The sequence below is a fragment of the Silene latifolia genome, chromosome 10, assembly GCF_048544455.1.
Source record: "Silene latifolia isolate original U9 population chromosome 10, ASM4854445v1, whole genome shotgun sequence".
Classification (NCBI taxonomy): domain Eukaryota; kingdom Viridiplantae; phylum Streptophyta; class Magnoliopsida; order Caryophyllales; family Caryophyllaceae; genus Silene; species Silene latifolia.
In genome coordinates this window covers 83,201,187-83,216,088 of record NC_133535.1, presented here as the reverse complement: position 1 = coordinate 83,216,088, position 14,902 = coordinate 83,201,187, and positions in this window count along the sequence as shown.

The following is a 14,902-nucleotide window of genomic DNA, read 5'->3' as shown; positions in this document are numbered from 1 at the left end:
TAAGGCCCACTCGATAGAGTACCCAAATACTCGTAAAACCGTAGTATTACAGTCTACCCTCCTTAAAAAGAACTTCGTCCCCGAAGTTCAACTCATACTAAAAAACAAACATACTAACTCGATCAAGACACAACAATGTAACTAAGAACTCAAAACAAAACTCCAACCAAACATGAACTCGTAACACCAACTTCACTAACTATTCCTACCTCCACTACATGGCTCACGATATCGTATCAACTCCATTATATCTCTCTCAACACTAACTCCATACACTACCAACTACCGTCCACAAACGCTGCTAGCTCCGTAATATATCATCCACTAGCAAATCCAATATCAAGACACTCATAGACATCAAACGGAATGTTACATTCAACCACCCTTAAAAGGAACTTCGTCCTCGAAGTTTACTCACACTCATAACAATCATCATGCCACTGTCAACACTCTCGAACTCCTAAACATCATCATCCAACTGTTAACACTATCGAAGTATTCTTCCATTCCTAAACACCAAACTACTACAAGAACAACCATGAAACTCTCTTTTATCGCATCCTACTCCTCTTAAAACAAATGTTACATCCTCGTAACTCACTAATACTAAATCCTAGCTATATCTTCTCATTATCCTCATCACCACCGCATGTCAAAGATAACCACCTATAATCTAAACACTCGTCATGCATATCTCTAAGGCTCTCTTACTTAAACAATTCTCATACTTCAATTCACTCGTCACACCACCTAACCTATACCTCAAAATCATTAGCTTAACCCAAAACTTCAACTCTTCCACATTACCGCAACATGACATACTTCTCTATATAAACTATATAAAACTCCTATCGCCAAAAGCATAACTCACGATCCACACTTGTTACGTACACTCACACTAGATCCTCAAGTTCTTTTCTTTCATTACCGCAAAACTCATACATAACTTAACATGACACCAATTCCCAATACCCTGCACTCACTATCTCAACAAAAGATTATGAACCACTTGCCGCTTTCAGATCATTACAACACATGTTCCACGAATCACTTGCCATGACTATGACTACCGATACCTCATCTTTAAACAAGAACAAAATAACTGTAACAACTTCTCACAACTGTGTCCCATCAACAGAATATCACTATATCATGACAACAACGAAAACATATATAAATCTCTTTCATAACATACTCTACCCTCATTCCCAAACTTAACTGGTAAGAAACATCAACAAATAAAACAACAGTCTACATGTTAACCAAAACTCACAAGGAACAGCAGCAAACAAAACAACAATCTATGTTTAACTGGTATGTACTTTCGAAACTCGAATCATAATCATCCCGCCTACTCCACCACAACCAGTGACGACATCGCAACACCGCCACCCACAGCCACACCGCAGTGCGAAAATACCCGCATCACAACACTAAGTACCGTGCCTGGATCACCACCCGAGGCACAACAACCACATCGATAGACATCACAACTACATACAATTCCCATAAGCACTGACTCAGAATAACTTTCCGGACAATAAAACTTACTCAAGACTGCTTTACTAGATCACAACACCATATATTATACAGAATAAACAGACAAGAATCTCATGCATGTCATTCATACCTTTTCACGGAATAAACATATATCATGAATACACTTGCAAGTATAACCAGTCATGTCAGTCCACCCAAACTATCACTTTTGATCGTCATTCCATTAAGTTACCGTATCCAACATATCTTACAGAACATTCAGATAACAACATTATAACTACCACACCACACCGCTTCTCGTGAGGTCACAACCTCACACAAACATTTATATACATCTTTGACCCATAATCACATCCAACTAGTCAATCCTGATAACGTAAGTTACCACTCAACAAAGGTTACCTGTCGCTCGAGCTTAACTCATATGCCCCTCATAACATATTCCCCCATTCGCACAACCATCACCTCCTGCCAAGTATAACCATACCATTACTATTCAACTATTAGCATCCACCTCATCTAACCACATCTTATACTCTCTCACAATCATACACAATAATCAGGTCTCTACCAAATCAACCTCTTTAGAATGACCATCTTTCCTATTTATAATCACTCTTAACCACCAGTGACAACACCTAAACACTACCATTGTTCGGACATCAAGCCTCTTACACTCATCTCTAAACATCACGGTTTCCTTTCTATCTTTGGTTAACATCCCAAATCATGACATCAGATCCACCAACAAAATTTACCTCAACATTCTTCCCAACACTATCCTTAACCGTATCGTCATCTAACTCTCCACTAAAATCTCATATCGTGCAGATACTCTATCGACCTCTTACTCCCTTAATTCCTAAAAACCCATGAATAATCATGTTGTCCCGAAACTCCTATGTAACCGTTAACTCAAATCCTCATGATAGTATCATACATCTCGACGATTCCTTACTTTTATATCCCATAACCTCGGTGAACATTTTCCTAGTTTTACTCCCCTCATTCTTTTCTTTTACACTCGCCAAAATCAATTAACCATTCAACTCTTCATTATTTCTATCTAACTCTCTAGTGCTCCGGTTACCTTCTCATTGCTCCAAAACTCACATCTCATTATCTTATATAGATATCATCTCCCTCTTTCTTACCATAGATATTCTCTTATTATGCTATCACTCACCCTTGCCGCTAATCTGTCCATAGAATCAACGTTTAATGTTCAAACAATTGCATCTCCCTTTTTACATCTCTAGAAATCAAAATTCATTTTATACCGTTAATTGCCCAAGGAAATCACACATTAGTTTCACCTCTTGATAACACAAATTCCCAAACTCACTCACTATCTGCAAATCCATGTCGCGCCATATCTCCATTAAGTTCACTATATACCACTTTCCTCAATCCCTCTAAAATGATCTTTCCTTACATATATTCTTAACCAACACAATTCCTAACCATCCCCTTCCATAATCCCTTGCGAATCTCAAGTTACCACCATTTGCGTCCCTCATTTCAATCTTTTCATTCTCACGTTCCATAAACTCACATCATCCCTTGCCCACATTCATTTACTTTTACATTACTCAACACATAATCATATCACTCATCTTATCTCACAAAATATGCTTCATGCCTCAATATACCATACCGATCTTCCTTTTCTTTTTCCACTATCTATCACAACACATATAACTCATGTCCTCCCACCGAACTCATACTCAACACGGTGCCACTCACTACACCATAAGATTAGGTAACTTACGCATCAAGACCAACATACATGTAAAACAATGCATAAAGAAGCAAAATAACACCTTTGAATTAAACATAATATGCAACGAATTCAAAAGATAAGCATATGACCCAAAACAGGGGTCACTAGATCGAGTACAGACCACTCGATCGAGTGAATAGGCTGCTCGATCGAGTAAGTGAAGGTCGAAGACACGTAAAACAAATTACCAGGGCTACTCGATCGAGTAAGGGTTACTCGATCGAGTACCAAGAGGTGCTCGATCGAGTGAGGGCCACTCGATCGAGTACCCTACGCATTTCTCAAAACTGTCCAGTTTTCGTAAAACGGTCATAACTCACTCGTTTCTTGGTCGTTTTGGGCGTGTGACCTATCGATAGAATCGTAACAGAACAAGCTATCACCTCCAATTGGAATCACATCAAAATTATATATAAATCTCAAGTTATAACAGTTTAAAGACAACCTCTCTATAATCGAAAACATAACTACTTGATTTTACTTCTAAACAACTTAAACAACAAGAAGGTAGACAAAAACAATTCAATGCTCATAAAACCAGTATCCCTAACCACATGTTACTATCTTTAAAATTCAAGCAACAATATCCATCATGCACATATATTATTTAACTTATTAATCATGTACTAACCGCATGCTTTAATTTTATAACTTTTCATAACACAAAACATACTCATACATTACAAATCCTATTTCCATGTTACTAACACAACAATGTCACAAATCCACTTCGTCATCTAAACATATTCATATTCACAAAGTTCATATTCTCATGCAATTGACACTCCATCTTTTCCAATCACTTCATCTATTTCAACTACATTCTTCATCTAACAAGTGCATATGATATAACAGTAGGCAAGTATATGAAATTAATATATAACTTTACGCAAACAAAACTATGTATAATCATATCACACCTCCTAATAACATGTTACTAGTATAGACACATTATAAACCATTCATCCTGAAACATCATTACCCATCACATATTATCATATTATCTACTTCTCTTTTCCACCACATCATTCATTTTCTCATGTACTTTTTCAACAATTCCAAACATCACTGTAAACCAAATATCATGCAACATGCCTATTCACAACACTTTATCATTTACCAAATTCCCCATTCCACCACAATCATACATCCACTGATTCATACCACACATTACTATATAGATACATAATTCACAAGATAAACATATAACGATCCCGACTCATATCCCATGGTGACCGGTTCAAAATTGTAGGGCGAGTTCGCGACTTTAGGATGTCTCCCAAGCCTTTGCATTAGCTCCTACAACTTATACCCGGGGTTCATTTTAATTTGACTCCCTATGTATTAGGTTCATTGGTTACAGGTTTCAGGATCGTCTCTCTGATGCCATTTTGTAACACCCCCATACTCCAAGTGCCTTACCAGGACCACTTAAGGCATGGAAGTGCTACCATCTCGGTTTTCCGAGGCAATGATAATCAAATGACAATAACGAAACGTACTTTATTAAATAAGTTTAAGTGATTACATAACAAAACCAACTGTAAAGTAAAATACAACTGTTCTCAAATTATAAACCAATTGAATGAAACTGTCTTAACAAACACAGCGGAAGACTAAAGACTCTGACATGTGATGACTCTATCCCCAGCTAGATCCCTCACGTATCCAAGATATACCTGTTAAACAACTGATCACCACCCCCAAATAGATCACCACAGTTTTTAAAACATTTAAATGGGGTCAGTACTAATCACACAATTATATAATCACAATCAGACAGAAATCAAAACAGCTCAAATGCCACATTATCCCGAACTCCATCACCAACTCCTCAATACTGACTACACACTAAAGTGTGTAGCCCTGCTAGAGTACCCATCGCAATAGGTTACTCCTCGCCGCCAGTGGGGGACTGCAGCGGTTCCCACCTAAGCCCCGCTCATCTCCGTCGAGCGATAAACCCAAATTCATTAATGTGCACATCCCTTCTGTGGCGGGTTCCACAGAAGGCGAATAATGGGCGTGAAGCCACTCCCGCAAGTGACTCCACTCAGCCAGGGACGCACCCCGAATAACACAAACAGATACAATCAACCACAACTACTATCAACAATCAAAACCAACAACCGTCACAATACTCGTATGATAATATTCAACAATACAATATCACAACCGTCTGAAATAATCAACAACACAATATCACAACCGTCTGAAACAACCAACAATTATAATCTAAAGCACAATCACCACACATATCATGTAACTAATACTGAGTAGGGAAACTCTACCTGGACTGCAAACACAAGCAGACGATCTTAGCAGCTGTCGCAAAACCTCTTCTCTACGAATCCTCCTCCTAACACATAATCATACAATTACTAACAATATAACTAATCACAAAAACCCCCAATCCCATGAATTAGGGTTTAAACAAAGACAACCAAACGCTATAAAATTTGTATGTAGATCTTACCCTAGCTCGCAAAGAACGATGAAATTCGACCTCTCAAGCTCCAGGATTTGTCAATAATGCGAAAGATGCGAAGTACGGAGGTTGAAATCTCTTTTGAAGTGATTAGGTTTGATAAAAGTGTATTATGAAAGTGACGGAAAGGTTTATATATTAATTCGCATTATTAACAAAACCTTACAAAACATTACCCGTAAACCGAGCCACTCGATCGAGTGCCCCCTACTCGATCGAGTACCAAGGTTACTCGATCGAGTACCCTATAGACAAAAACTGTTTTAAAAACCAAAACACCCTTACTCGACAGAGTAAGGCCCACTCGATAGAGTATCCAAAGACTCGTAAAACCGTAGTATTACAGTCTCGGAAGTGGCTAGGAGAAGGGCTCTTGCCTTTTGCGTTGTCCATGTGTACCTCTTTGTTGATGTCTTGAAGAAGGAGGGGCCAAAATGCTATGGTAGCATGACCCTTATTCACGTGGTTGAGCAAATGGAGCATGGTAGAGATCCTTCATGGTTGGTGCTTGGAGAGATCATCCAAGCTTTGGACAAGGAAGGCTCTTGTGGAGAAGCTCCCTCCTTCGGATCCCCAAGGATCCTTAAACTGTTGCTATTGGAGAGGCTAAGGTATGTAGAGCCTCTGACTAATCCTTCTTCCTATTCCTTCCGTCACCTTACCATGAGGAAGAAGTTGTACCCAGATAGTTTTGCTTCTACCGCGGCTTATTGGGCTGCGAGATTGGCCGAGGAGGGTGGTCCTCACATCCGTTGAGTGGTACCGTGGTGGCATTTGAGGTCCTTCACGGGGTTGCCCGCTTAGGGTGCTAGTCCTCGTTCTTTGATGGTGGTAGGTTTGAAAGTTGTTTCCTTCATATATCCCAAAAGTCTCATGAGGCAAATGCGGCGTCAACAAAAAGTGCCCACTCAAGATACTCTTGTCCAAGAGAATGTTTTCCGGAACTCCGAGCTTATGGAGGTCTTCGAAAGATGGTGGGCCATTCGGCCGCTTTGGGAGGTACCAAACCCCGTTGCCACGACGTGGGTGACTCCCGCTTCTGTCAAGTGGTCACGTGCTCCGTCCTTGGACGAGAGATCCAAATTCCGTAAGGACGAGGTTATCGACTTGAAGTATCGAGAGGTTGGCAAGGCCAACCGTGCTTTCTTTGAGGAGTATGTTGATGGAGCTACCCCCGATGTGATGACACCACCGAAGAGGAGGAGTTCCGGCCCTAAGAACATGGTGGGCCGTGCATTGGCCCTCTTTGGGTCGAACATGGGGTCTTGTGCTAGACCGGAGGCCGTCGCCGTCTTAGATCCGTTAAGGATCCGTTCCGAGGAGGAAGTCCATACTAGGCGGGCCAATAAGAAGAACAAGAGGAAGATGTACCCCGAGGGAAAAGGCAAGGGTAGAATGGAAGAGTGAAGACCTCCATTACCCACTTTATTATTATGTTGTATTATTGTTGTGAGTTTTTATTATGTTGTACTAGCTAGTTATTGTGTGTTTTGTGCTAGTTTTATTATGTGAGGTGTTTTAGTGGACACCTTAGCTTCGATAAGTTCTAGACTCGTCGAGCTTTATTTGTTGTTGGAAATGTAATCCCTCTCATTATTAATTAAATAAGAGGATTGCCCATGTCAAAAATTGTGAACGCTTGTTTCTTCCATAAATTTTGTAAAGGCAATTCGATTTGAATCGTCTTAAACGTTTTCACTTGGGAAAGTGGGATTTTTGTGGGAAGGGAGGAAGGCTTATTTTCGTACTTTTGTGGAAAAGGGAATGGTTTTCCCTTTCTCTTTTTTTTTATGGGGATGTTTTTTATTGTGGGAGTGTTTTTTGATTATGGGGATGGTTGTATCCTTTTTGTGTAAGAAAGGACTGCCTACGTATCCACCTGAAGAGGTGAAATCAAAACATGAACGTAGTTCGAAATGTTTTGTGAATTTGATTGGGTTTTGTGGTTGTATCCCTCAGGCATAAGAGGGACTGCCTACGTATTCACCTGAAGAGGTGAAATCAAACCATGCTCGTAGTTCAGGGGGTTTTTTTTGTTTTAGTGAAAATGGATGTTGCCTTTGACAGATCAAAGGACATTCGAAACGGGCAAGGTGCCGCAGCTTAGACTCGATAAAACATGCAATTTCAAATCAGAACACGTTAAGGAACTTGACTTGAAAAGGGGTTTGCTAGTCGTAAAACTAGGCTTAGGTCGTTGGTTGCTACAGTTCAAGGGTAGTATTTCTTGAGTTGGTCTAGGTTGTTCAGGTTTGTAAAGTCCTCCCCATCTAGGTCACTCAGTCTCACTGCGCCCCTCGAAAGTATTTTCTTGACCAGGTACGGCCCGGCCCAAGTGGGTTTAAATTTTCCCCTCGGATCGACGGGCAATGGTGCTCGAACCGACTTGAGGACCAAGTTGACCTCCTTGATGTTCCTGGGTTTAACCTTCTTGTTGAATGCCCGTTGTATAATTCGTTGGTATAGCTGGATGTTGTGCAAGGCGTTGAGTCGTCATTCGTCTAGAAGAGTGAGTTGCTCGTACCTTTGACTGGTCCATTCCGCCTCAGGGACTTGACTCTCCAGTAGGATGCATAGAGATGGGACCTCTAACTCTACTGGTTGAACCGCCTCCATACCGTATGCTAGGTAGAAGGGTGTGGCGCCTGTCGGTGTTCGAATGGAGGTTCAGTATCCCCAGAGTGCGAATGGGAGTTTGCTCGGCCAATCACGGTAGTTGTCTTGCATTTTCTGTATAATGGTGACAAGAGTTTTGTTCGCTGCCTTCACCGCTCCGTTAGTTTGGGGACGATAGGGGGATGATCGATGTCATTTGATTTTGTATTTGTCTAGCAAAGCTTGAGTTTCCGCCCGGAAGTGAGAGCCTTGATCGCTGATGATTTCATGGGGTACCCCATATCGGCAGATGATGTTGTTCTGGATGAACTTGGCCTCTTGTTTGGCTGTCAAGAGTGCATATGACTATGCTTCCACCCATTTGGTGAAGTAGTCGATGGCGACGAGGACGAAGCAATGCCCCTTGGTGCCTACCGGGTTGACTTTCCCGATGATGTCGATGCCCCAGGTTGAGAAAGGCCAGGGTGAGGTCATTTTGTATATAAGGGATGGTGGTATGTGTTGTATGTTGGCGAAGATTTGGCAGTTGTGGAAATGTTTGACGTAGTTACGGCAATCGGCTTCCATGGTGGTCCAGTAGTAACCTAGCCGTGTGATTTTTCGGGTAAGCATCATTGCGCTCATGTAAGGGCCACATTCTCCGTCGTGGACCTCTCCCATGACTTTTTTGGCTTTGTGATGGTCAATACAAAGGAGGAGAATTCCTTGGGGTGTTCTTTTGTATAGTTAATCTTGGTTCATCACGAATTGTGATGCAAGCAAACGGATGGCTCTTTGTCCTATTTGATCAGAGTTGGGAGGGAATTCATTTTTGGTTTTGTAATTGAGGATGGCTTGGTACCAAGGTTCATCATGGCTTTGCTCGTCGTCGTTGATGGCACAAACGTGAGCTGGCTCGCTCCTTCTCTCGACACATTGGGGCATCGATGTCATGTTGTCAGGTATGTTGACGAGCGTGGCAAGTTTTGCCAGGGCATCAGCAAATTGATTTTCCTCTCGCGGCAGATGGAAGTAGTCGACTTGGTCGAAGAATTCGGTCTCTTGATTGATTTTTGCTCGGTAGGGAGCTAAGCTGTCAGATCGGATTTTCCATGATCCGGACACCTGGTTCATGATGAGCGAGGGATCGCCGTGGAACCTCAACCTCTTGATGCCAAGTGTGATGGCTGCTTGTAGGCCGATGAGGCATGCTTCATATTCAGCAGTATTGTTGGTGACGGCAAAGTCTAGTTTGACCGAGATCGGAACAAGTTCTCCCTCCGGTGATATTAGAAGGATTCCTACCCCGAAACCTCTCAGATTAGATGCACCGTCGAAGTAAAGTTCTCATGCGTCGGAATCGGCACAAAGGATGTCTTCGTCAGGAATTGACCATGTGTCGGTCGTTGGGTCCTCGTTGACGGGACTCTCAGCTAGAAAATCGGCAACTACTCTTCCCTTGATAACCTTGAGGGGTACAAACTTGAGATCAAACTCAGACAGCATGAGCGTCCACCTAGACAGCCTTCCGTTTAGTACGGGTTTTTCGAAGATGCATTTGACCGGGTCCATCTTGGAGTAGAGGTGGACCGTGTAGCTGCGCATGTAATGCTGCAGCTTCTTTGTTGACCATACTAGGGCAAGGTATTTCTTTTCCAGTTGGGTATACCTTATCTCGTACTCGATGAACTTTTTGCTAATGTAGTAGATGGCTCGTTCTTCATTGCCGACTGTTTGTGCTAGCATAGCTCCCATGGCTGTGTTGGTAACAGTCAGGTATAGGGATAAAGGAATCCCTGGTTGAGGTGGCATGAGGACGGGAGGTTTGGATAGGATTTCCATTATCCTGTCGAAGGCCTTTTGACAGTCGTCTTCCCAATTGGTGTGATCGGAGGCGCGAAGCTTCTTGAATATCGGTTCACAAATCATGGTGAGCTTGGCAATGAAGCGGCTGATGTATTGAACCTGACCGAGAAATCCCCGAATCTCCTTCTCGTTCCTAGGCCGAGGCATTTGCTGAAGGGCTTTGATTTTGGTTGGATCAATCTCAATGCCTCTTTTGCTGACGACATGTCCCAAGAGTTTTCCGGAGGTGACCCTGAATGCACACTTCTGGGGATTTAGTCTCACGTTACATTTCCGCAGACGAGCGAAGAATTTTCGAAGGGCATTGATGTGGCCGTCCCGTTATTTTGACTTGACAATCATGTCATCGACATACACCTCTACCTCCTTGTGCATCATATCATGTAGGAGAGTGGTAGCGGTTCTTTAATAAGTAGCCCCGGCGTTGATAAGACCGAAGGGCATGACCGTGTAGCAATATGTACCCCACTGTGTAGTGAATGCTATCTTGAGCATGTCTTCCTCAGCCATTTTAATCTGGTTGTACCTAGCATACCCGTCCATGAATGATAGGAGGGCATGTTCGGCGGTATTGTCCACCAGAATGTCAACATATGGCAAAGGGAAGTCATCCTTTGGACTCGCCTTACTCAGATCCCTGAAGTCGACGCAAACCCGAATTCTTCCGTCTTTCTTTGGTACGGGCACAATGTTGGCCACCCAATCAGAGTATTCAGACAATTTGATGAACCCAGCCTTGAACTGTTTATCCACTTCTTCCTTAATTTTCAGGGCCCATTGAGGACGCATTCGGCGTAGCTTTTGTTTCACGGGTTTAGCTTTGGGCTTAATGGGTATCCGGTGCTCTGCAATCTCTCTCTCAATCCCAGGGATGTCTCAGTACGACCAGGCGAATACGTCCTTGTATTCGTGGAGGAGGTCAATGAACTGTTGTCTTTCCGAGGGGTCCAGGGTTGTCCCTATCCTAAGTTCTTGAGGTGTGTTGTCGGTCCCTACATTAATAGGTTTGGTCTCATTAATGATGGGGGTTCTGGTTTCTCGTTTGTCAAGTTCTTTGGCTAGGTGAGGTGGGTAGTCACTCAAGTCAAATTCCTCACAGTCATTCAGAATTGCATCGCAGTTAAATTGAGACGAGTCATAAGCAAACTTAGCGTTCATTAAGTTGACACGAAAAGCTCGGAAAGGACAGACATTTCGTGGTCAGTCAGAGGCGACACAACAGAGGAGGTGGCCCCTGGAACAGGCTCCAGGTTGTCACCTTTCATGGGAGCTAGGGTGACCCTAGTAGACTCAGCCTCTGAATCAGCCACGACTTTGTGATAAAACAGCGGGAAGGGGACCTTGACTGGGACATCGGGAGTGTTAGGAGCTATGACAGACTCTGACACTGAATCTGACTCAGATTCAGGTTCTTCTTCGCTTCCCTCCTTGAACATAGGGCCTTCTCCAGTTGTGATTTTGAGAATGCGGCCTTGGCGATCGGTCCACTTGACGGTTTTCCTCCAGCCTTGTGTAGCTTTCTCCGGGTCAGTGTCGGAGTTCAAGGCGGTTGGGTCAAATTGATTGTCCTTCAGGGTGATGTTGATGATGTCCTCATAGTCGAGGTGCTTGATGTTATCTTCCCCAAAGAGGAGAGTGACAGCTTGTCCATCGAGGCTTGACGACGGCTTAGACTCGGTTGATGCAGCTTCGGTGTTGTCGGGGATGAAGTAGCATTCCTGGAAGACTTCCACACCCGGGTACCTAGCCTTGGCCACAGAGTCATAGATCGGCTCCGGAAAGCCATGGTAGAGCTCTGATTCTCCTTCGGGAACAAAGTATCCATTGAGGGCCAGATGATAGGGACGGGGGATAACTCCGTGCTTCTTGCGTTTTCGAACTAGGAGGTCCATCTCCTGGATATCTTCATCGGTAGGTTCCTATCCCAGCCCAAAGGGAATGTTGGGGACCTTAGCCTGTTTCAAGGGAGGCAATGGGTCCTTCAGTGGATTGAGGGGTAAGCCCGGGAAGTAACCCTGGCGCATCATGATACGGTTGACTATGAGATTAGCAAAGGGGTCACAATCAAAGGGTGTTGATTCATCAGTTATGGCATTCACAGCTTGGAATCCCCACATCTCGTTATCATCTTCCTCAATGGTTTGGGACGCTATTCCCTTTCTCATGACATCTTTGATCGAGGAAGCAAGAATTGTGATTGTTTTCCCGTTGAAGTGGACCCTGATCTTCTGGTGGAGAGCTGAGGTAACCGCCTTGACGGCGTGAATCCAGGGACGTCCCAGGAGCATATTAAAGGAGGCGTCGATGTCGACCACCTGAAAACTGGTTTGTCTTTCCAGCGGTCCGGTCGGGACGGTCAGAGTGATGAGCCCCGCGACCTTGCGACGAGTGTCATCGTAGGCGCGTACTCCTTGATTTGTCGGGACCAAATTGGCCTCCTTAATCCCCAGCTTGTGAGCAGTCTTCAGGGGAATGACATTCACCGCGAACCCGTCATCTACAAGTACCATGGGCACATTCTTCTTGAGGCATTGTACGGTGATGTACAGGGCAAGGTTATGATTGGCTCCGAAGGGAGGGATATCTTCGTCAGAATAGACGACTGGGTTGTTCAAATCAGGGGCATCCCTCGTCATATGTGCCACTATTTCTTTAGGGGAAGAGGTGGAGGGCACGATTAATTTTCCCAAGGCCTGTAGCAAAGCCTGCCGATGCTCAAAGGACGTCGCGATCAGTTGCCAGATTGAGATTTCGGCTTTTGCCTTCTGAAGCTGTTTGAGGATTGAATTCTCAGGAGCCCTCGGTTGAGTGTCTACTTCCAGGACAACTTGGTCGTTCGTTGTTGGAACGACCGTTGGATTGTTCGGGTTCTGATAGGGGCGTCCGGACCGGGTAAGGTGGCCGACCTCTTTCGCCCGTTTCTCTTTCTCTGAGACAAGGTAGACATCTTCAACATCGTCTTTCCAGATGTCGTTGATTTCAGGATCTCGAAGGAACCTTGGAGGGGTATTCCTTGGTAAGTAGTTTTTGTGAGGGATATTCTTGTGAGGGTGATTTTTTTGGGGGTAGTTTTTGTGGGGTTGATTATTGTGAGGTTGATTATTGTGAGGTGCATTCCAGAATGGTCACGGGAGCAATCCGTCCTGGTGTGGGTAGTTTTGGGCGCTCGGGGGACTTTCCCTGGGGCGTGGCGGTGGAGGATTGAAGATAAGTCGATGGTAGGCATCGTCAAGTCGGGTGATCCTTTCGGAGAGACTGGCTATGGATTCCTCAACCTGTTGGAACATAGTGAGCATAGTGGCAGCACTAAACACAAATACCCCGTCTGAGGGATCTTTCTCCAAGGCATTCACCTCGTTATCAACTGGCAGGATGAGGTGAGAGCAGTCCAGAGTTGGCTCATCGTTGGAGATGGCGTGGATCCCCAGAGGAATTGTTTTGTTGTTTGGCTTAGTCGGCGGTGGTAAAGGCAAATCCCCTTTCTCAATCATGTCTTGGATGATGTGTTTGAGTTTGAAGCAGGTTTCGGTATCATGCCCTTTCCCTTGATGGTACTGACAGTAGGCATTGGGGTTTCAGAAGCGGGATTTCTTAGCATCGGTCGGACCCGGGGTGGGTCCGATCTGCTGTAACTTTCCCTGGTCTATGAGCCTCTTCAGAGCACTTGCGTAAGTCGACCCTATATTGGTGAACACTCTCTGGGGGCGCTCAGCTCTCTTAGAAGATGGTTCAACGAGGTTGACCTCATCGATTTTGTTTGTCTAGCCGTAAGGGCGAGATCCGGTTGAGGTGGATCCTTGGTAGCCTCTGCCAGTAATCTTGGCCAAGACACCCTACCGGAGGTCATCTTCACTGCGCGTCCCCAGAATTTGCAGACCCTGGAAGGTCTTAATAATTTGATACCTCAGTAAGTTGGCATACTCTGGGCAGAGGTTGTTGACGAACTTTTCCACCAAAGCTGATTCACTCGGTTTACTGACCAATTGAGTACTTACCCTCCTCCAACGGGTTAAGAACTCGGTGAACCCTTCCTTATCATTCTGGGTTAGGACATCAAGAGTACGGGTATTGGCTTGGATTTCAACATTATCGGCGTACTGTTTGGCGAATTCAACTGCGACCTCATCCCAAGTAGTAAGGCTTTTCGGATCAAGGGAGTAGTACCACTGGCGAGGGATTGGTTCCGAAGAGGATGGAAAGATCCGGGTGAAACGTTCCTGTTTGACCCCTTTAATGGCCATGTAGTCTTTGAAGGCACGGATATGATTGAGCAGGTCCTCCACTCCTTTGAACTTAGGCACATCAGTTAGGGTAAAGTTTTCAGGCAATTGATCCCCAATATATTTGAACCTTCGGTTGTTCTCAAGATGGATATTGTTACCCCGGGCTAGAAGCTGTTCCTCCAAGAGCTTTAGCCTCTTCTCAGTTTCAGTCAGAGGTGGAGCATTATGTTCTCCAGTTTCCTTATTCTCCAGGGCGTCGATACTGGTCTCGACGCGATCCAGGGTGACCTTAAGAGCGGTAAGCAGGCTGGCTAGCTGATCAGTCTTAACATCTCTGTTGTTATCATTGTTGTTGGACGAAGCTGAAGACGAGGCCATGGCTCTGAGACAGAAAAACGGCTCACATTACAACTCAATTTGACACGGTTCAAAGACTGAACGCAGACA